The sequence below is a fragment of the Lygodium microphyllum genome, chromosome 30 (genome assembly GCF_053477565.2).
Source record: "Lygodium microphyllum isolate KBCC chromosome 30, Lygodium_microphyllum_v1.1.10, whole genome shotgun sequence".
Taxonomy (NCBI): domain Eukaryota; kingdom Viridiplantae; phylum Streptophyta; class Polypodiopsida; order Schizaeales; family Lygodiaceae; genus Lygodium; species Lygodium microphyllum.
Window position 1 is genome coordinate 69,692,082 of NC_141164.1, and position 22,694 is coordinate 69,714,775.

A 22,694-nucleotide genomic window follows, 5' to 3' on the forward strand; every position below is an offset into this window, starting at 1 on the left:
GTAATCAGCCATTGCAGTAGAACCTCTGTGTCGTGAAGGTCGATCCAGCTCTCATAGATACCTCTAGTGATGATGAATTTCAGTTCCAAATTATGGAAATGTAATTGCACTTCTAGGCTTGATGTAAGTGGATGCCGTAGCATATTTATGCAAAGTTGATACTCACTCAAAGTCCCCATAAGCGATATATGTAGGAGTGCACAATGTCAATGGCAATTACATGACAAACAGTAATTCCATTGAGACCAGCAATCAGTAGCACAACTTCATATTATCATGTAGTGCCATGGCAATCACAGCATCATCAGCACCACACAGCACCCCGCCACCAATGCATTGTGGAGAGTCTGAGATGGACGGATCATGGATGCCTCTCTCTAATTCTACATGCTTCTCATCAGGAATTTTATTCAGTCAGAATAAGAAGTGTCTTCTTCCCTCGAACTTCTTCTGGACATGGATTCTTTGTCCACTTTTATCTTGTGTCGTTTTGCCTGTGCGCCTCTTTTCTGAGATTTTGGAGCAAGAGCAGCAGCACCAGGCAACTTGCCGGGTTGGCCTCAGCCTCCATTCTCACACACACACACACACTCTCTCTCTCTCTCTCTGAGGTTTAGGCCATGGAGTCTTTGAAGGGTGCGCCTCCTCACCCTTCTCACAAAAAAATGTAGCAAAGGAGACAACAACACCAAGCATTCCCTCTCCCTCCTTGACCAGATTGAGACGGAGTCCAACCCTCGTGAACCGTCAATGAGGAACCGCCCCTCAAAATCGCGTAAGCTTCAAGAAGTCGACGAGTAAGAAACTCTGCATGCAAGAAACAAAGACGAGGCAGTTTGGTGGTGGTAATCTCCCTCTCTCTTCAATGCGAACTGATGATGTTCCCCCCCTTCTCTGGCGACCGCCTCCAATCACCTTCGGCTTCGATCTCCTCGGTCCTCTCTCTCTCCAACGGTTGCCATAAAAACTGGACGGGGAACATGAAGAGCTTGATGATGAAGGAAAATAGCGATATGAAAAGAGATTATTCTCTCTCTCTCTCTCTTTTATATAACCTTGAGTATCCTCTTTCTACTCAAAAACAACCCACATATCTGTTTCCTCAAATGGTTAGATTGCATAACTTTGTCAATAGCATCTTCAGCATGGCGCCCCCTTCTTCCTATTGCTCATCATCTTCATTATTAGACATGGTAACACGTACAAGAATTGAGGTTCTCTACCTATTGTCGGTCTTCTCTTCCTCTCTAGAGACAACGATTCCGTGGAAATAACCAACTCTTCAGATGACCTTATCAAAAAATTCTAACATTCCATTGCTTATATTGCTTATACAAAGTGCACACTTATGGCATTGAGATTAGATCCCTTGATCCCCACTTTTCATTTGCATATTCTCCATGTAGGACATTTATTAGTCTTAAAGAACTTGAACTTGCCAAGACATTGTGGTTTGTTTTATATGAATTGGCCTTCATAAGAGTTTCCATTTCTGAGTACCCATTCCCCATGACCCAAATTTCCAACAACCCAAGTTCCACAATACTGGCTCATGCTCTCTTTGAAATAATATGTACATAACCACACCATGTCTTTTATTATCAAACCAATCACCGTGATACATATCACCATTTGCATATATATAAATCCCACAGCCTTCTTTTTTACAAGATTTCCAAGATCCATCATATGAGCTATTGTCGGGATATTTTTGTACTCCAAGACCTTCCTTAAGATTAGTACTATATTGTCCATCATAAACTGCCCCATTTGCAACCTTGTAGACACCATGCCCTTGCTTCTTTCCCATGCCATATGTACCTTCGAATGTGTCTCCATTTGTGTAGTTAGCAACTCCATGCCCATGTGGTATGTCATCAATGAGCTCACCACTCCAAATCATGACATTTTCCCCTTCTTCCTCTTGACATCATGCCACGGCCTTGTTCTTTTTCTAATTTTCTAAATTTCCTCCAATTCATTTCCTTTCCCCCTCTTATAAACCTTAGAATGGACGTCTTTAAGAGCTTTGAAATCTAATGGGCAGGTACACTTCTTACAATCCTAGCTAGAGCTCTAATGTACCTTTTGTAATTAAATTTGCAATAAACTATGCCTTTAACTTACATGGAAATGTAGTATTCTCATGAGTTTTCTATGAATAATTAGCTTTGAAGATGTTGCGACCATAAAATTCTTTCAAAGAGTCTTTAGAACTTTGAAGTTGATGATCTTAAATCTAGCTTGCATTACTGACCACCAAATCACATAGATAGTCATCGTATTAAAGAAGAGTGGAAGGATTAGGGTGTGTGTCAGTTACAAGAAGGTAAACGCGGCTATAAAGAGAGATAATTACCCACTATCATACATTGAGCACACGCTCGAGGGAGTGACTAGTAAGGAGGCCTACAATTTCTTGGACGGCTTCTCTGGATACAATCAAGTGCAAGTACATCCTAACGATAGGCATAAAATCTCATTTACCACTGAATGGGGCATATTTGGCTACATAGTCATGCCCTTTGGGGGTTGACCAACGTGTGAGCCACCTTCCAATGATTGATGTGTATAATATTAAAAGACATGATGAGGAAGGAGTTAGAGGTCTTCGTGGACGACTTGTGTATTCACTCTACTTGGTGAGAACACTTAGATAGACTCTAAGCGGTCTTTGAAAGATGTCGACTGTATTGTCTCTTGTTGAACCCCTTGAACTGCCAATTTTGGGTGAAGCATGGATGTATCCTAGGGCACATGGTGTCAAAAAATGGCATTGCCATAGATTTCTCAAGATTAGGCCATTGTCGATCTTCCATCCCCAACTGATTTCAAGGGTATTCAGTGCTTCTTAGGACATATAGGGTATTATCGATGGTTCATGTTGAACTATGCATTGATTGCTAGACCTTTATACAAGATATTGATCATATTTGAATGGATTGAGGAATGCCAACGCTCATATGAGGAACTGAAAAGGGCTCTGATCACATCACCAATCCTATGAGCCCCAGATTGAACTCTCACATTTCATGTGCACATCCATGCCTTGAAATTCGTCGTAGGAGTCACCACAACAATAGAAACGAGGCATAGATGTGCATGATAGACGCACAAAGTCGGGCGCGTCTATCATTGCCTCTATATGCGCATGTAAAAGAGCGTGTAAATAGACGTGAATTTTGCGTCTATATTGCCGCGCAGATAGACGCGAATATAGACACATTTGTAGACGCATAATTATTTAACCACTTGAAATTGGACTTAATATAATAAAAAAACTAGAGTTAATAATTAGTTTTGCATTACTGTCTAATGAATGGCAATTCCTCCATGTGCGTATGATATTTTCCATAGAATTAAGAATACACATTGAATCATTAAGCGAATTAAGTATGTTACAGATCCATCTCATCTTCAATGAGATCAACCCTTGCTAAACTATCTACTTCTAGGTCTATGTTACCAAGAGGTAACGAAACAAATAAGTCTATCCCACTATCAGATGTGTTGCTATATTGCTCAATAACTTCATCATCATCAACCACATTACTATCCTCTTCTGCATTTCCTTGAATATCCTTGCGAGGTTCATCTTGTACTATATCATGCATATCATCCATTATGGTGTCATCATGTACATCATCATTAATTGTTGGATTGTCATTTGCTATCTGTATATTGGTAATATTACCATATATTGGTTTTGAATGATTAGATATAGGGATGACATACCACCATTGGTTATTGTTTACCATTGGATGATATACAACCTGTATTTGAAAAACAAAAGCAAGAAACTTAAATACTTATTATATTGTGTATATGTATCACATGTGTAGATATAAAAATATTAGCTTTTACATATATATATATGCTCTCATTGTTGAGGTAGTACTAATGTGTCATTCTTGTTTTGGTGAAATTTTGTAGAGTCAATGATTACAAAGCCATTTGGATGACATCTGATTGTGCAATGCTCACCATTTGTTACCACTTCTTTAAACCACTTCACATCCAGTACACATATAAAGAATCGTCTGAAGTCAAGCTTCAGAATATCTTGGATCAAGCCACAATAACCTTCCATGGTACCATTGGCATCCTCCAAGTGAGCAAGGACACCACAATCTTGGTATTTCTCTTTTCATCTATACGTTGAGTTCGAAGATGTTTACCCTCATACCAAATAGCATTGAATAATGTGCACTAGTAGTAAAAGATCAAGATCAAACATGTCAATTTATTATATAAAATATAACTAGAAACAAATTAATTGATAGTATGTCTCACCTTTGATAAGCAACCTCGTGCGTATTCCCACTCTTCTTGAGATATATTAATTTCCTCCTCTTTTTCCATTCTCTCCATTTCCTCATGTAACCAATCCATATCAATATCACGTGGAAGCACATTTAGATGATCTGGAAATGAGACATTACATCCATATTTGGTGTGAAATGCTTGTCTTTTGCTTTTTCTTCTTGCCCTCGCTTCATTATATAGTGTCAACCATTTGCTCATTACATCACTATTGAGCACACAAAAACTATTTAACTTACGAAGTTCTTCTTTTGTTAGCACTTTACTCATTCATTTTCCTTGAGATATTATAGAGGTCATTCTCAAGTCTTCATCGTCTTTCCATAGTCCTGGTTGAGAGGGGTCCACTTTAGCAAGATATTTAGAGATATAAACAAGGCATGATTGCACTAACCAACCCTCAGCCATGCTTCCCTCAGGCCGTGCTTTTTGCCTCGCAAAATCTTTCAAGGTTTTCATGAAGCGCTCAAGAAAAAACATCCACCTTGCATGAACTGCCCCACAAAGTGCAATCTCATCAATCAAATGTATGAGTAAATGTAATCGAGTAGTCAAAATGGAGTGAGGAAAAATTTCCTCCACCAAACAAACCACCTCAACAGATAATACTCGAGCATCTTGCAATGTGTTTGGATCAATTTTCTTCGAGCTCACATATATGTCAGGATGTATTTGACAATTGTTTATTTTTGTGTAGAAATTCAAAGAGGTTCACTACATGATGTATACAATATATAATGAAAAAAATACAATGTATACACACCTCACAAGCTCTCCCATCTTGTAAATGATATCATGTACATCATTGGATACACAATGGGATATGCTAGTAGGAAGTACGAACTGAATGTAAATAATATTCATAGGTCAAATGATTAGTTGAGAAAAAAGTCATCATACCCCAAAGTTTACACATAGTTACTCCACTAATTACTATATTCATGGTTAGAGATACCCTTACTTGAATCATTTTGTGCCAATCGTGGGACTTCAAACTAGATAGTTGCTCCACACCTCTTTTCTTTTCTTTATGAAGGCTCCCTTGAGACATCTCATACATCCTATGGGTGTTTGAAAGCTACATATTTGTTCCTTCACTATTTTTTCCTCGTTCTTTGACAACATCCAAGGTGCATGGGGTAGCTCAATCTTTCCTCTGGGTCCAATGCATAGCCAGGCTCGTCTCATGCGACCAATGTTACATAAATCCTCCCTTACATTGACTGAATCATAAGCCCCTATCAAGTGATCCCATAATGTAGATACAACATTTTTGAATATGTGCATGGGGTCCAGCACGTGATTGATCTTGAGTTCAGTCCAATACGAAAGACGAAAAAATATAGAGAACCTAACAAACAAACAATATATTATGTAAACAATTCATCATGCTAAATACTTTAAAGTCAATTGAGAGAAATATACTTCTTATCGACTCATGCCGAGTGGAGGGTGGCTATCGGCATTAAGCCATCTCTCCTTCCAATCTCGAATGGTTAGAGATTGTGGAGTCATTTCATTAGTAGGGAGAACATATTTTGGATGGTCAATAGGAATAAATCAATGATGATTGCCATAGATAAACTTCTTTAAACGTGCCGGCCTAGAGGTAACTGGAGAGGGACCACAAATAGAACATGCATGATATCCTGATGTGGTTAAACTTGAACAAACAAGTGAATTAATAACATGCAATTGATTCAAGTCTTGAATTTCAAATATAAAGTTATATACATGTACCTAAGCACTCTCCATATCCTGAAAAGTCATGCATGGTCCACAACAACATGGCCTTCAACGTGAAATCTCTAGAGGATGCAGATGTGCTTGTATCTTGCACCTCAATACCTTCCCATAACATTTCTAACTCTTCAATCAAAGGCTCTAAGTAAATGTCCATGTTTTTTACCTTGTGCTTTTCAGGAATCAGAAGGAACAACATTACATGTCTCTTTTTAATTGCCATGGATGGAGGAATATTATAGTTCACCAATACCACTAGCCATACACTATATGATGTGTTTTTGATGCCAAATGGATTGATTCCATCCATACCTAAACCAAGTCTCAAATTTCTTGGCTCTTCTTTGAAAACGGGCCACAAATTGTCTATATGTTGCCATGCCGGTGTGTCTGCAGGGATCCTCCATTTTCCATCACTTGAATTATGACTAGCATGCCATGACATGAGCTTTCTAATAGACTTGCACTTGAACATAAGTTGAATACGTGGAACAATCGAAAAATATCGCAAAACCTTACGAGGCACATCCATTTACTTCATCTCCACTTCGTATCTTGATTCACCACAAACAGGACACTCTTGTGTGAACTCATGAATCCCACAAAATAAGACAGAATCATTGACACATGCATGGATCTTGACATAATCGAGGCCTCCCAGAGATGTCAAGTAATGTCTTGCTTGCTCTCTTTTAGAAGCTGGCAATTTGTTTCCTTTTGGAAGCATTTGTGATAATAACCTGCATATATTTTTAAAAGTGAGTTTAAAAACCACCAACATATATTTGTGTCTGATTTCAAAATGAAACAATTAATATTATAATTCATAAGCAAAACTGAATTGATACCTACTTCAATAACACATTCAAACTGACATTACTCCATCCATAAATTGTTTGCAAGTTAAGTATCTTGAGGGATGCACGAAGAACGGAGTACGTACAACCTTCATATAACGGAGTAGATGTCGCTACATATAGTGGGTCATCTGGCTTCGTAGAGTGACCTTCTCCCCAAACTGGTTGCGAAAATAGATCGTGTACCATGTTGTCCAAAATCTCATCCTCTACAACTTGATGGGGCATTTCATGAGGGCTACTATCATGGTCGTCAGTCTCCACTCTTCTTGAAGACTCTACCTCCTCACGTCGACATTTTGCAGCCTCTCGACTCCCGGGAGGGAGCATCTGAGGATGTGGCACCGCATCCTGCTCAACCATAAAAGGGAGTTACATGTACGTTGATATATATTGAGTAACATAGACTAGCAATCTTAGTGTTAAGAACAATGAATAATGGTGATTTTTCTCGGTACCATTCTCCATACATACTGAGGTGTGACATTGCAACTCGACGTGCTCGAAAAATACACCTTGGACAACGATCACACATGCATTTAATTTTTCATTGTAGCCATGCATCTCGATTATGAAGACGTAATGTTTCATCCTCACTTGAGGATGTGCTCGTTGACTCATTAGCATGCACCGCACTAGGTGACGACGACGACATGATTAAACCTAATTCATGACAACATCAAATTTGTTATTAATATGTTTACATAAAAACTTCAAGGCGTATTAATTATTCTAAGATCTCAATTTTAAATACACAAAACTTATCATAAATACATAAAAACTTATGATAAGAACTTAGAAGGAGGAAAAAGACTGACGCAAGGGTCACTCTTAAGATTAAGGGTGCGACAATGCTAGTGATTGGCCAGAAGGTCATGGATGCAGTGGTAGAAACTACCGCTCCAAAGACAAAAGAGAAAGGGAGTGCCAAGGTAGGGGAGTATCCCCATCCTAGGCACCAACTCGAGGCAATAGCCAAAGTCAAGGAGTGGGTAAAAGAATCCCAAGAGCACCTTAAGGATGCTGAACCTATCTTGGAGAATGAGATCAAGAACCTCTCTAGTGTAAGCATGGCAATTTCACCAGCACAACCAAGGTTGAGAGATGCACCCATGCCACATGCGGTGCCACCTAAGCCAAACTTAGACGCCACGGGCCGACTGGTCAGTCAAGACCCATGGCTAAGATGCAAAAAACTAGGAGAGAGGCAAGCAACCAACAACCTCCTCATGACATTAGTGACCACCCCAGTGACCCTAAGTTTGGGAGACCTCCTCACATAGCACCCCATGCTATGGCAGGAATTGAAACACTGGGTGGAAGAACCAGTGGAGCATGCTACCACTGACTTGTAGGATCATGATGCAATCATGCAGATACCCAGCTTAACACTAGACTCAAAGCTAAAGTCACTATATGTTAATGCCTTTTGGGAAGGCACTGAAACGCACGTAGTCTTACCTATCCTAGCCCTAGGGAATTGTCGATACCGGGGCGAGAGTAAGTGTGTTGAGCCATATTGTGCTCCAGGCTTGGAGAAATCCGCCCGTTGAAACCGCTAGGTTCAATGTTACTCTAGCTAATGGAATGAAAGTAAGGCCATTTGGAGTCTTAAAAAATTGGCCAGTGAAGATTGTGGTGTTCATCATTGTCATGAAGGGAGTGGACTATGACATGTTGCTAGCACTACAACACAATGCCGCCATACACGCGTCCATTACACGCGAAAAGTTACGGGCGCGTGTATGGTCGTTTATACTTACAGCAATATCGGGCGCGTGTATACATGCATGTAACAGCGCGTGTATAATTGCATGTGTGGGCGCGTGTATTTGCGCGTTAAGTCTGTCATAATACACGCTCTGTTACACGCGACACAGAGCCTAACTACAGAAATCCATTTCTTTTCAAAACAGAAAACCATTAAGTTTTAAAAATGTCATTGTGCATTGCAGTGTTTACAAACCATTACAAAATCCCACTACATGCACTTACAACAACGTAATATATTGAAAAATATATCTTCATATGGTTATTGAAAGACAAAGTATACAATAGAAATGTCATGAATTTGGAACAATACAGTGATGGATTGGTTAGGGTTCGATCTCATCTTCAATAAGATCCATCCTTGCCAAACGATCAACATCAATATCCATTTGATCAATTTGTAAGGCTACGATTAAATTTATTCTACTATCGCTATTTTGCCCATTGATAATGGTACCGATGCCTTGATCATTCTCATCATCATCACCATCATCCTCAATGGAAGGGTCATCCTCATGATCATGAGAAATGGCACGCTCATCCTCATTATCATGATCATCTACATTGGCATGTTCGACATCATCTTCTTTGCGGCTTGCCACATCCTCCATATGCTCCATATCAGTGAATGTATTATACATTACTTTGGAACGTGGTGCAATAGGGATGACATACCACCATTTACTGTCATGCACCATTGGCAGATAGATAACCTGCTCAAATACACATAATTCATTAATTAATTAGCATATCAAAAGTCAAGGGGTGCGCGAGCTTAGATATATATGTACATGAAACACATTTGTAAAAAAATGCATACCTGCTCACATTGTTGTGGCAATACGAGCCTATCTTTCTTTGTTTGCCAAAACTTTGTAGAGTCAATAGTTACATAGCCACTTGCATGGCGTTTTATCGTTGCGTTAGGCCCTTTTTCCACCACGTTCATTTGCCATTTGACATCCAAAACATACACAAAGAAGCGGCGAAAGTCAAGTCTGTATATGTCTTGGATTGTGCCACAATAATCATCAATTTTTCCATTGGCTCCCTCAAAGCTACTAATGACACCGCAATCTTGTGTATTCCTCTTTTCATCTATTCTTTGTGTTCGAAAATGCTTGCCTTCACACCATATAGCATTGAACATAGTGCACTGGACCAAAATATAAGCAATATCTATGTAAGCAATTAATGTGAATAAATATGAAAAGCCAATCACTTACAAAGAATGCAAATTTACATTTGTTCTATGTACCTTTAACATGCATCCTCGTGCATACTCCCATTCTTCCGCCGTGATATGCAGCCCCTCATCTCTCTCTGCTCTCTCCATTTCCTCATGCAACCAATCAACATGAATATCATTCGGAAGTGTTGCTAGATGCTTAGGGTACGCCTTACGAGAGCCATGTTGCCTCCGAAAGAGAGCTCTGTCTGCTTGCCTTTTTGTCTTTGCATCCTCGTATCTTGTAACCCATCTGCTCATCACATCACTATTAAGGATGCAAGTGAAATTAAGATCATCAATCAATGTTCTCTCAGTTACTTTGCTCTGTCCTTTTCCTTGAGGCACAATAGACGTCATCCTCAAGTCCTCTTCATTGCTCCATAGTCGCGGCAAAGAGCTATCCACCTGATCAAGAAATTCTGATATATATACAAGAGACTCTTGTATCAACCAACCCTCAGCCATGCTTCCTTCGGGCCTTGCACTTTGCCTCACAAAGTCTTTTAAGGTCTTCATGAAGCGCTCTAGGAAGAACATCCAACGGGCATGCACAGTGCCACATAAAGCAATTTCATCCACTAAATGCACAATGAGATGTAGTTGACTTGTGAGAATGGTTCGCGGAAAAGTCTCCTCTACCATACAAACCACCTCCACTGCCATAACACGCGCATCATCCAATGTGGCTGGATCAATTGCTTTGGAACTAACATATCTGAAAAATAAATGCACAGTACGTTATACCTCATGCACATTCATTTTGCAAGGTATAATGAAGGGTGATCTTACATGGGATTTACATACCTCACAAGCTCGCCCATCTTATAAATACATCTTTTCAAACTCCTGTCTGCACAATGGTTGATGCTAGTAGGTAGTATGAACTGCGCACATAAGAGCACATGTATATTTGGGTTAGGGCATTACAAAATTTAATTTCAACCTACAATAATTGGAAAACACTTACTTGGAGCATCTTGTGCCAATCGTGGGACTTCAACCCATGTAGTTGCTCAACCCCTCTTTTCTTAGTGGTTGTAAACGCTCCCTTCAACGATCTCATGCATCCAGTGGGAGTACGCAAAGTGGTGATGGCTTGCTTTACCTACTTCTCCTCCTTCTTTGATATAATCCAGGGAGCAGGTGGAAGACGAACGTGCCCACCCTCCTCTCGTGGCCAAGCTTGACGCATACGTCCTGCGACCTGCAAGTCCTCCCGTACGCTAACATTGTCTCTTTTACCAATAACATGTTCCCAAATACTAGATCCCACATTCTTGAAGATGTGCATGGGATCAAGAAGATGGTTGATCTTGAGATGGGTCCAATATGGTAGCCGGAAAAAAATGGAGTACCTACACAAGGGATTGCAGACTGTCATCTTTATTCCAACTTTAGAGACTACACAAAACAAGATTGAAAACAATGGAGATGTACCTGTTCATGCCATCTGGAGGAAGAACATTTGAAGACTCCCAAATACGCTTCCAATCTTTTGCACGAAGTGTCTGTGGATGAATGTTCCTCTTACTAGGAGCATATTTAGGGTGATCTGATGGGAGAAATCGATGATGATTATCGAATATGGTCTTACACAAACCATCAGCATACTCATGTACCAATGAAGGGCCACATATAGGACATGCATGTTTACCCGATGTCCTCAAACCTGTTAAAATAAAAAAAAAGTTAGAATAATAAAGTCAATAGTTATAATTGATATAGCTAGTAGTATTAGAGTCGGGAGGTAGTTAGAATTCTTACCAGAACAATCGCTGTATCCTGGAAAGTCATGCATTGTCCACATCAACACTGCTTTTAAGTCGAAGTGTCGAGAGGAGGGAGGCCTACTAATGTCCACTACCGCAACACCTCTCCATAGTTCCTCCAACTCATCAATCAACGGTTCAAGATAAACATCCATATGCTTGACTTTATGTTTCCCTGGAATCAGAAGGGATAACATAAGATGTCCCTTCTTGATCGCCATTGATGGTGGAAGGTTGTAATTCACCAACACAACCGGCCACACGCTGTATGCGGTGCTCTTGAAACCAAACGGATTCACTCCATCCATACCTAGGCCAAGTCTCAAGTTTCTGGGCTCTGTTTTAAAGCTGGGCCACTCATCTTCAATATGCTTCCAAGCAGGAGTGTCTGCAGGAATTCTCCACATGCCATCATCCGATCGATGCGAGGAATGCCATGACATGAGCTCTGCTATGGATTTGCACTTGAACTTCGTGGGGTGCAGGGCTATTGTCATCCCTTTCCCACTCATCTCCGACAACAGATCCCGAAGCTCCAGCATCATCTCGTCGACGCTTTGCATGCTCTCGCCGTGCGTATGGCACCATGTTAGGGTGTGGTACTGCATCCTGCTTCAATCACAGTATATATATTACAACGCGCTCCATTAATTTGCACACCATGAGTTATTTTAATACTTTCAATTCACATCTTCTCACCTCTAAACCTGTTTGAATCCATTCTCCATACATCGAGATGTGATTCAATGTAATTCGACGCGCTCGTACAATGCACCCTTGACATCGATTACACGTACACTTGATCCTTTGTGCCAGCCACACGTCGCGATCACGATGACGCATTGTCTCATCCTCACCAGAACTGCTTGAAGAGGATGATGACATGCTATGTCCAAAATAACCAATACAGAAGTAGGATCAGTTTTTAGTGAAATCATACACATCCTATGCACAAAACAATGGATACACAAGAACAATCAGTTTTTAAAAAAAGTATAAACAGGCTCTGTGTCGCGTGTACAGGCGCGTCTACAATGTATTCTGTTGCGCTTTTACACGCGTGCTTTTCGCGTTTACCTACCGCGCGCGCCGCTTTCTTTCTTTCAAAAGCCCTCTTTCAAAACACTTCTTCTTCTTCTTCTTTCTGCGTCGCTTTCTTTCTTTCAAAAGCCCTCTTTCTCCCTCTTGGACTACCCAAAAGAAGCAAAGGGTGCAGACAACACAGAAAGGGAGAGAGAAGCAAGAATCAACGAACTCACTTTTCAAAGACTTTTCAAAGAGGTTGGTTGTCGTTTGTTTGTTTTGGCAAATCTGTCGCTTTCTTTCTTTCCACCCGTGCTATGTGTACTTGAAAGCGACAGAGGATAGAATTCACACACATTGTATATGTGCTTAACTATTTATTTATTGACAAACGACATCCGTCAAGATAGAGGAAAGAGAGAAGAAGGAACCCTTGTGTATGTGTTTAGTCATTTCTCCCTTGATGGACAATGTCCGTCAAGATAGAGGAAAGAGTTTTTGTTTTTCATGAATTTCGTCACTAATTCGAAATGAACTTCTTCTTTTGGCTTATGATCTTCTACTAATTCGATGTTTGGTATTGTAAGAGATATGTTTATTTTCTAGAATGGTAGATATATGTTGTAGGTTATATATTGTAGGAGATATATTGAGGAGATATATTGTAGGAGATATGTTTATTTTTTATATGCATGTTTTGCTTGGTTCATTGAGGCGGAATTTCGACGCTTTGCAGATTCTTCATGGATCCAGGCTCTTCCTCCGATCCGTGGGCATACGCCACTTGGATGATGGAGATGATAAACCATTTTGGGCGCCATCCTAATCCAGTGGAGCTGACAGAGTATATGTATGCCCATCCTCCTCCTAGACTCCCAGGTCACACCACGCCCCCAAGTACACAAGCCTCTCCACTGCCGTCTACGCCTGCGAGTCCGGCGAAACGTACCCCTGCGCATACACGCTCACCGAGGAGACACACCCCTGCACGGACACACTCACTCACACCCTCCTCTGTACCGTCACGTGAGGGCTCACGGCCACCATCACGTGCTCCCTCACAGCCACAGTCACGTACACAGTCACGTGCAGCCACCCCTAGTCATGGCTACTCCCGCAGTACAGATGAGAGCCGACGCCGCAGTAGGGAGAGCGGGAGTGGAGGATTATGCGGCGGGTGCTTTGGTGGGGGGGGTAGTAGGGCACGCGGTGAGAGAGGGCATGGAGGGAGGCATGTACGAGGAGACAGTGAGGAGTCGGAGGAGGCGAGAGAGGTGGAGGGAGAGATTTTCTACGATGTTACGGATAGGGGCGGGGTAGTCATGGATGCGAGAGGGAAAGAGGTGATGGAGTATATGCGGGGGGTAGTTTCAAACATGTATAGAAACTGTTTTGTAAAATTTAAAGATCAGGATAGCCGGTTAGTTAGGGAGGTCCTAGATAGTGTACATAGTCGGTACCCCAATCCCCCACGAGCGACATTCTCGGATGTATGGGGAAGGACGCGAATAAGGGAGATCTTAAGTAATAAAAGATCTCACCTTAAGAAACTCGCGTACGATGATGGGGTGAATGTAGCTGCGGGTGGCTATCCTTGTGAGAAACCTGCCACTGCCCACAAACGCGAGTGGAAGGAGGCAAAGAAGCGCGCAGAGGGAGGCGTGAAGAGCAGGCAGCATGTGGAGGCACGACGGATCCAGATGGAGACCATTGGATCGTCGCATTTCGGATCTGGCGGCGTCGAGTCGTGGGAGGCAGAGTTCGTAAGTAACTTGCCTCTTTATTTGATTGTTTGCCAAATTCATTGATTCTATGATTGTTTTGATCTTACAAACTATCTTGATTATGTTACAGCGACGGGTTATGGGGAGAGGGCCCACAGCCCACGAGACTGGGTATGCTCGCCGCAATAGCAGACGTGACACGTGGGCCATCTTCAGAAACGAGGGACGTATTACGGATGCGCAGTTTGACCCGGCCATGAGACCATACGGTCGACAGGTACTTGAAAACTCTAAATGAATGATTTCGGTTTATTTAATTGCATATATATGTATACTTACATACGGTATATTTCTTGAACAGGCACAAGCTGCTGATGCTCCTGCCCCTGATGATCCAGCCGCCACTGCTGATGTTCGTGCCACTGCTCCTGGTGGAGGCGAGCACCACTCATCGGAACATACCGATGCGAGCTCCTCTGATCATGGAGAGAGCACAGGGTCCTCATCATCCTCTGATTAGCTTTCAGAATATTGTAGGATGTGGTTGTACAAAAAAATTTTGTAACTGAAGCCATGGGCTTTTTTGCACCTAGCTCCCTATTTGACTTTGTATATATTTGTTCCTAATTAAAGCCATGGGCTATTTTGACATATGGACTCCCTTGTACACAAATGTACCATGTATTGACAATGTATTGAATCGTGAGTCTTGAGTCGTGTATTAAGTTTTAGATAGTAATATTGAATCGTGTATTCATAGAGAGTGAGTCTTGAAATCTAAATCGCTCTTTTTTTATGGTGCAATGCACCAAAAAAAAATCCAGAGAGTGCCTTTGGGTGGCTGGATGCTGGAACAGCATCCAGGCACCCAAAAGCACTCTCTGGATTTTTTTTTTCCCTCTGCGATCGCGTGTATAAGCGCGTGTCATCTGTCAAAATCGCGTATATTTGCGCGGATAGTCTGTTAGATTCGCGTGTAAATTTGCAGCAAAACTGCGCAGAACGCGTGTATGGGGTCGTGTATTCGCGCGACTGGCTGTCACTGTTTACACGCGCTTTTACACGCATGTCTCTGGCCGCGATGATACGCGCGCTATTACACGGGCCCGACACTTTTTTTCCCAAGTCATTTTGTGCGGCTAGGAGCGCGGGTATGAGCCCGATCCCTTGTAGTGTAGGATGACCCTAGATGAAGAACGCTTGAGTCACTGAAGACAGGGGCAATGGTCTAATGTTCCTAGGGAGCCGAACAGAAGCGGTAAAGGTTGAGATGGACACTTGGAAGACAACTCCTATCAACCTAGATGCTGTCTCTACCATGCTTAGGGGTGACACACCAATAAGGAAGTCTCACGAACCCCTGACCAAATACATCCCTTGTCTTGATGAAGATCAAGATTGGATGCACATACTCATAATCATTGATCTCCCATTCTCATACGAGGAGGAGATGTACAAATAGGCTGCAAAAATCATAGGTGTCTCAAGGAGGGAGCCCGTAGTGCCACTCTGTATGATGTCCAGGATCTCAAGCAGCCAACCTAGACCTATCCCCTCCCATGTCCCTAGCAAGAAGCTAGAATTTTACAAGACCCTTGAGTATCTGGCAAGCACGTTGACTGGCAATCTCGCTGCTAATCTCAAGCCCCTTAGAGACCTCATGAACGCTCTTAAGTGGAGATGGACTAAGGTGCATGACCTGAACTTAATGTAAAATTTGGCCTTAGTTACTGACAAAAAGGACAGCCTAGAGACAAGAGTCTAGAGGATGACGATTAGACAGGAGGAGCCAATTCTGATGATGAGTACACGGATTGTTACTCTAGTAGTGAGAGATGGGAGGGGAGGAAAGCTTGGGCCAACCGCCTCATGGAATTGGAATGACTCACTGAGACTTGGCTCCTAGCTACCCACGCCCTAATTTGTGAGAAAGCACAACAAAAGATGTGGTTTGACAAGCATGTCAAATAACACGACTTTGAGTAGGGAAACCTTGTTTTGCTCTACTCGGTAGTAAAGGGCCACAAGAAAAAAATGAAAATTTGAGGGTTGCGACCTTTTCGAGTGCGCACCATTAGTAGAAAGTGCAATGTGAAGCTTGAAACCCTTGAAGGTGAGGGCATAGCCTTATTTAATGGTAGTCGCATAAAGAAGTGCTACCCTCCACACACCCACTACATGAGACCGCCATGCTCAAAGCCCCTACTAATGTTCGTATAGCCACCATCACCAAACTAGAGGATGAGGATGAAGAGGTAGTAGCACTAGCATACCTATGCATCACTGCCACCGCTCAAAACGCGCATACTTTTGATGTTTTGATTGATGAGGGAGTTGACTGTAATGTCCTAACAAGACTGCAGTCTCTATTGAGTCTGAGAGCCTATCTGTCATCTTCTATGCATTTCCAAACACAAAGGGTGCAGGTCAATAATTGTTATTAGGATGCATCTTTAAGAAATAGGCACAGTGCACCATAGATTATGATCTGCAATGTATTCCCCTATCCATTGGCAATGTTCTAATCATGAAAACTTTCAGCAAGGGCAGTGAGACTCCACCCAAGCCCACCATGGCATCGATAGAACTACCTAGGACCAAGCCTAGGGAGGAGGGTCGTGAGCCACCACAACCCACCCAGACTACAAAACTGTTGCCAACTAAGGCCATCCCTCCAGTCCCAGATTCCATGCTTAAATGGGTGCTGAAGCACCAAAAACAACCTCCCCATAGCCAGCAACCACAGCCCTACACAACTCACAACCGTCATTCAAATCCTAAACAACCGACCCGATGATATCGACATAGGTGTAGAGTCAAGCCGTGATGGATCCCCAAAGATATGTTACAAGCTCAAGGATACTATGAAGACAACACCTGGATATGGGTGCCCAAGAAGAAACATGCTAGATGCACAGTCCAACCATGCCCATCACGTGCTCCCCATCTCCAGGAAGCCATGATCCTGCTAATGCAGTGAACACCCAGAAAACCCGAGTGGCCAAGACTGCAGAACAACCCGCGATGGGGCTACGGTCAAAAAACCCCGACCAACCTATCGAACTACATAGATGCATGACACCCCAGAATCATCTAAGACTGGAGATCTTGGCTCCCTAGTGGCTACACATGAGGTGGGAAAAGCACCATCCATGCCCTTGACGCCACCCTCAGAACCCCAAAGTAGCACTGGTGTGATTGACTAGGCTAAGGAACTACCTATAGACATACCACTGTCACATCATTCCCCCGTCAAACCATTAGTGTCTAGCTCCCTTCCACCTCAACCACTAGCATGCCTTAGGCCTTCCTACTAGTGACATTCATTTCTATCAATCGCCAAGGACATGGTTGAGAATACGAGAGATGACAACTTGGTAACTTGCATAAAGCTCTTGGATACCACCTTCACCACATTTTCTAGGAACTATGAAAGACTTGACCTTGGCTTGCTTGATGAACCCCTTGCCGCCGAGGTTCATTTCTTATCATGAACTTGGGAAGAATATGAGTTTATAATCATAACATCCCCCAAAGTCTCAAAAGGAGTTGATCGATAATGTTGAAATCTCAAAAGAGCACACATTCATCAGAAAATTAATAATATCCTATCGCAAGCCCCAAAGGCCTATGCCAATCATGGAGATTGAGGAACTTACTCCCCTCACTGACTCTAACTCCTCATCCCTAAAAAAATGGAGTAACCTACGTCTCCAATGGGAGAAATGGTGTCAGAAGGGTTTTTGTTTCAAGGTTGAATCCACTGGGGATCAGAAGTAGAAGGAAGTAGAGATAGTAGATGGAAGAGAAGATAGAGAATACCCAAGTGGTAAACACTACAAAGACAAAGCACAATGAATTGAATCAATAAATATTGAAAGAACCTGGAATCTTCAAACTATTCAGAAGCAATCTCCAGGCATTAGATCTCTTGGAGCTTCTTTGTAGGACAAAACGTGCATCAAAATTATAGTTCCTTCTCTATTGCTCGGAACCCAAATCTGATGGCTTCGTTGGCTCCGAAAGGGGGGTGAAACTATAGGACACTTGCTCACGGATCTCCCAGATCACTCTTTCTTCTTTCAGTTCAATCTGTAGTTTTCAGCCTGTTTTCAGCGAAAATCCCATAATTGGCTGAAAAAGTAACTAGCTTTTTGCATGCCATCCTAATCTAGAAGCTTTTTTCTAACTTTTTCAGATTTTTATAATAAATAATATAAAAATAGACTAAAATTATCCAAAAATCAATTATTTTTGGATAATCCATGCAACTCACACTAGTACTAATGGCTGAGATCACATTGACTCTCTAGATCAATAAAGAAGTCAAATGATGATGCATTCCATACTTTTTTCACATTGTGTCCATGACATCCACCCCCTTTGAACATGCACATCCTCTGATATGTGCCAAAATCCTAGTTGTCACTGGATTCTGAGTCCTCCTCATCCTTTGCAACCATATCCTTTACTTCTTCATCTTCCATATCTTCCTGGCTAGCCCCTGTATCATGACCAATATTTTCTTCCAATTCTGGCAACTCATAGGTAGTAGATTCCCACCTTTTGAATAATTTGATTCTTTTCCCTGCTACCAGAATTTTGATGGCTGTCCCATCCAGCTCATTTAATGCATAAGTAGCATTATCAAACACCTGTCTTACCACATAGGGTCCAAATCATCTTTTGGAAACTTTATACATTGCGCTATGCTGATTATCTAAACTGCTATCATAAGCCAATACCCAATCCCCATCTTGTATGGTTCTTGGTGTCTCAATCTATGTCTTTTGACAAACTGTTTCTTGTTCTGTATCCTTGCTGTCCTTAACTTTGCAATTCCTGCCTCTATGTCTTCTGACTTTCTTTCCAACTATCTAATGTGTAAGGCTAACAACTCCTCTCGATTCAACTCCTCCTCCCAAAGTAACACACTCCATATGACTGTCATCTCTTCTATCAACATGATAGATTTTTGACTATACATCAATTTTGCAAGCATATATCCTATAACAACACTATGAGTTGTTCTGTTGGCCCACAAAGCATAAGGGAGCAATCGTGGCCACTCTTTTACCTTTTCTCCACATGCTTTTGCCAATGCCTTCATAATAGGTGGGTGACCTCTTTTATTTTTTCCATTTTCTTCAAGGTTGTAGGCTAAACTAAAAGCAAGCTTTATCCCCAACCGTGCAAAGAAATCATGAGCTTCATCTACATCCAACTTACCCCTGTCTGCTGTAATTTTTTCCACACAGCCATACCGGCAAAAAATCTCTTCTAAGAGAAAAGTACACACAACATTTGTTGTCTTAGTATGTAAAGCTTTCCCTTCCACTTGATTAGTCAAGTCTTCACGAGCAAGCACAAGATACCTCATTTGCCAAAGACTTGTAGGCATTGTGACCAAATCCACCACCCACGTAAAATGAAGAGACAATGGATATGTGGGTTGCAATCCATCCCGATGTCTCACAGATAAATACATTTGACATGTCGTACATGTTTCCACAAAGTGAGCAACATCCTTATACATACCCTGCCACCAATATCTTTCTTTGATCTTTGTAAAAGTACCCCAAACACCTCTACGACTAGCCCACAAGCTTTCATGAAATTCTTGCATTGCTTTTACTTGTGAAGCTCTATCACCCAAAACTCGCAATGGCATACCCTATTTCTTTTTAGCATGTTTCCATAAGTACCCATCCTTAAAAAAAAACCCATACGCTTTTCTCTTGATTTTCTTAAACTCCTGATTTGACCATTTATCTCTCTTTGTTAATGTACTGAGGTATTGACCAATTCTCAGCTACTCTCCTATATATTTGTCTTCCAGAAACACTTCTATACAAAATACAAAACATCAAAAGTGTCTCCTCTTTGTTGTCTAAGCTTCTGTTAATGCTGTAGCAACACCTTGCATTGCTAAATTCACTCTTGCAACATCATTTTCAGCCATAAGAAAGTCATCTTCTTCCTCCTCATCCATCATCCCATCTTCATTCTCATAACATGCTTGAGATAGCATGTCTGCCACCACTGGGCTATCTCTTCCTACAATATGCTGAAATTCAGGGTTCAAAGATTTGATGTATGCAATCCACCGAAGCATAGCAATGTTCAGAGTAGCACAACTAGTAATCATACCCAATACCGGCAAACAATCAGTCTCAATGACTACATGAGTACCCATAAAATACTCCTTATCACATTTAAGGGCTGTCACAATTTCCCATAATTCTCTTTTAACCTGTGGATATCTTCTCTGTCATTTAGTCAATACTTTAGCACCAAAGAAAATTGCATATCTTTGTCCTTCCTCATCATCTTGCCCAATTTCCCATCCAATCCCGATTGGGCTTGTATCAATAGTAGTAATGATAGGCTTTCCATGTGAATAGTCAGACTTTCTCAATGTAGGAGCAGATTCAGGAGTTGCATAAAATATTGACTAGCCTAGTACATGAAATATTGTTACACGAAATTCTACAAATACGGGATGATTGCATGGGAGTCAAGTGGACAAATAGAATGGATTCTACATGGATTAACTCACATGAAATGATAAGGTTTTCATAAATTTTTACATAAAATGATAGACCTTCGCGTAGAGCAATGCCTAAATTAACCAATAAAAATCACGATTTGCATCTACATAAAAATTAAACACACGAAACGTTAGTTTCCGTTCATAGGATGCAATTGCACCGATGGTTAGAAACCTAGACCTTCATGAGATCTGGTGCATAGGAATAAGTGTAATTGCCTGCAAATTGTTTTATCGATCTTGCTATGGACTATCGCAAATGGATATGCGCCTAGCTTAATTGAAGCTGCTGACCTAACCCTAAACGGATTGTTGACCCAAGTTACGCTTGGTTGTTTGAAAAGGTTGTAAATCCCTTGAGCAAGTGTTTTGATACATCCAAGTTAAATTCTAGTTGTGTATGCAATGGTATTGCGATGCCTTGAAGCAAGAGGTTGTGCATTCAACTATTTGTCAATGTGGTTTTGGATGTTAACCCAAGTGGGGTGTGGTTGATGATTTCATGGCTGGGTCTGTGATGATTGATTGCCATGGGAACAAAAGGGATGTTTTCCCTAGTAAATGTTATTAAGCTGGTGGCTTCAGCTGTGGTTGATTTCCTAAAGGGATAATTAAGAAAGGATGGCGCTAGCTACCCCCTGCGAACCACCAAACTCTAACCAAGGGGGTTATGAATCCACACTGGGAATGTGGACCAAACCCGCCACGAGAGGTCTCTCCGTGGAAACTACTTGGCGTAGGAGGACGCTTGGGTGCCAGTGGGGGCTCTGGCCATAAATCCCAATGCCTCAGGACCCTACACAAGTGTTCTACGTGACTAGAGATGGGATCTCAAGGCCTTGATACTAGTTACAAGGTGGAATCTTGGTAGGATAAACCTTCAGGTTTTATTGCCGGGAAATGAAAGGATTTTTCTGTGGAGGCAAAAAGGAACACTTAATTCTCCTGTATGGGCGGGAGACAAACATTAATCTGACGATAAGCTAAGGAAGTGTTTGATCTTTTTTTATCTTGCTTTCATGTCAGTACCCTAAATTACGTAAAGGAACCTGTGATTAACGGGTTAATTAAGCAAGCTGCTTTTATGTGTCAACATAATGTGGCAGGTAATTAGATAACTAAAAAAACCCCCAAGGGAAGCATGGTGGATGTGACCAATGGGTCTATCCTACGGAAAGGTGGTCTCGGTTAGCCGAGAGCTTTCCTCAATGGAATTTATTTGATGCGAACGTTAGTTAGACAAGGACCTTAGAACTTGTAAGTTGAAATCCTGATTCATACCATTTTAGGGGACCGGAATGGGACTATGCCCTACAAGCAGAGAGGTCGAGCGATGCCTCCCTCTCGCTTCCCATTCTCTTTGAACCAAGTGCGGTATGAGTCTGCTTGGGTCCAGTTGTATCTACGCAAAGTGGAGCGGTTGTCGACCGACGCTAGAAGGTTGATAGGAAGACCCGACTGCTAGGAACTCGGACTTCAGGTCGATCCTAGTGGGAACGACCGGATAGGTTCTGTTGCGAGGCAGACTTGAGTGACCCTAGTTGGCAAACCCCATGTCATTCCTTGGGAGAACCGGGTAGCATCTTCTAGATTGATCTCTTGATGGGCTGCTAAGACATGTCCCGCAATTTGAGGGGCGGGCACGTTACACAAAGTATCCAACTCAGAGAATCTATTGATGAAGAGACTCTTGAGGTTATTAAA

General features: G+C 41.8%; 1 pseudogene; it reads right to left on the reverse strand.

Annotated features, from left to right (window-relative positions):
• Positions 1-1,346: 1,346 nt before the first annotated feature.
• On the reverse strand, positions 1,347-1,903 carry LOC148009968 (uncharacterized; annotated as a pseudogene).
• Positions 1,904-22,694: the final 20,791 nt, after the last annotated feature.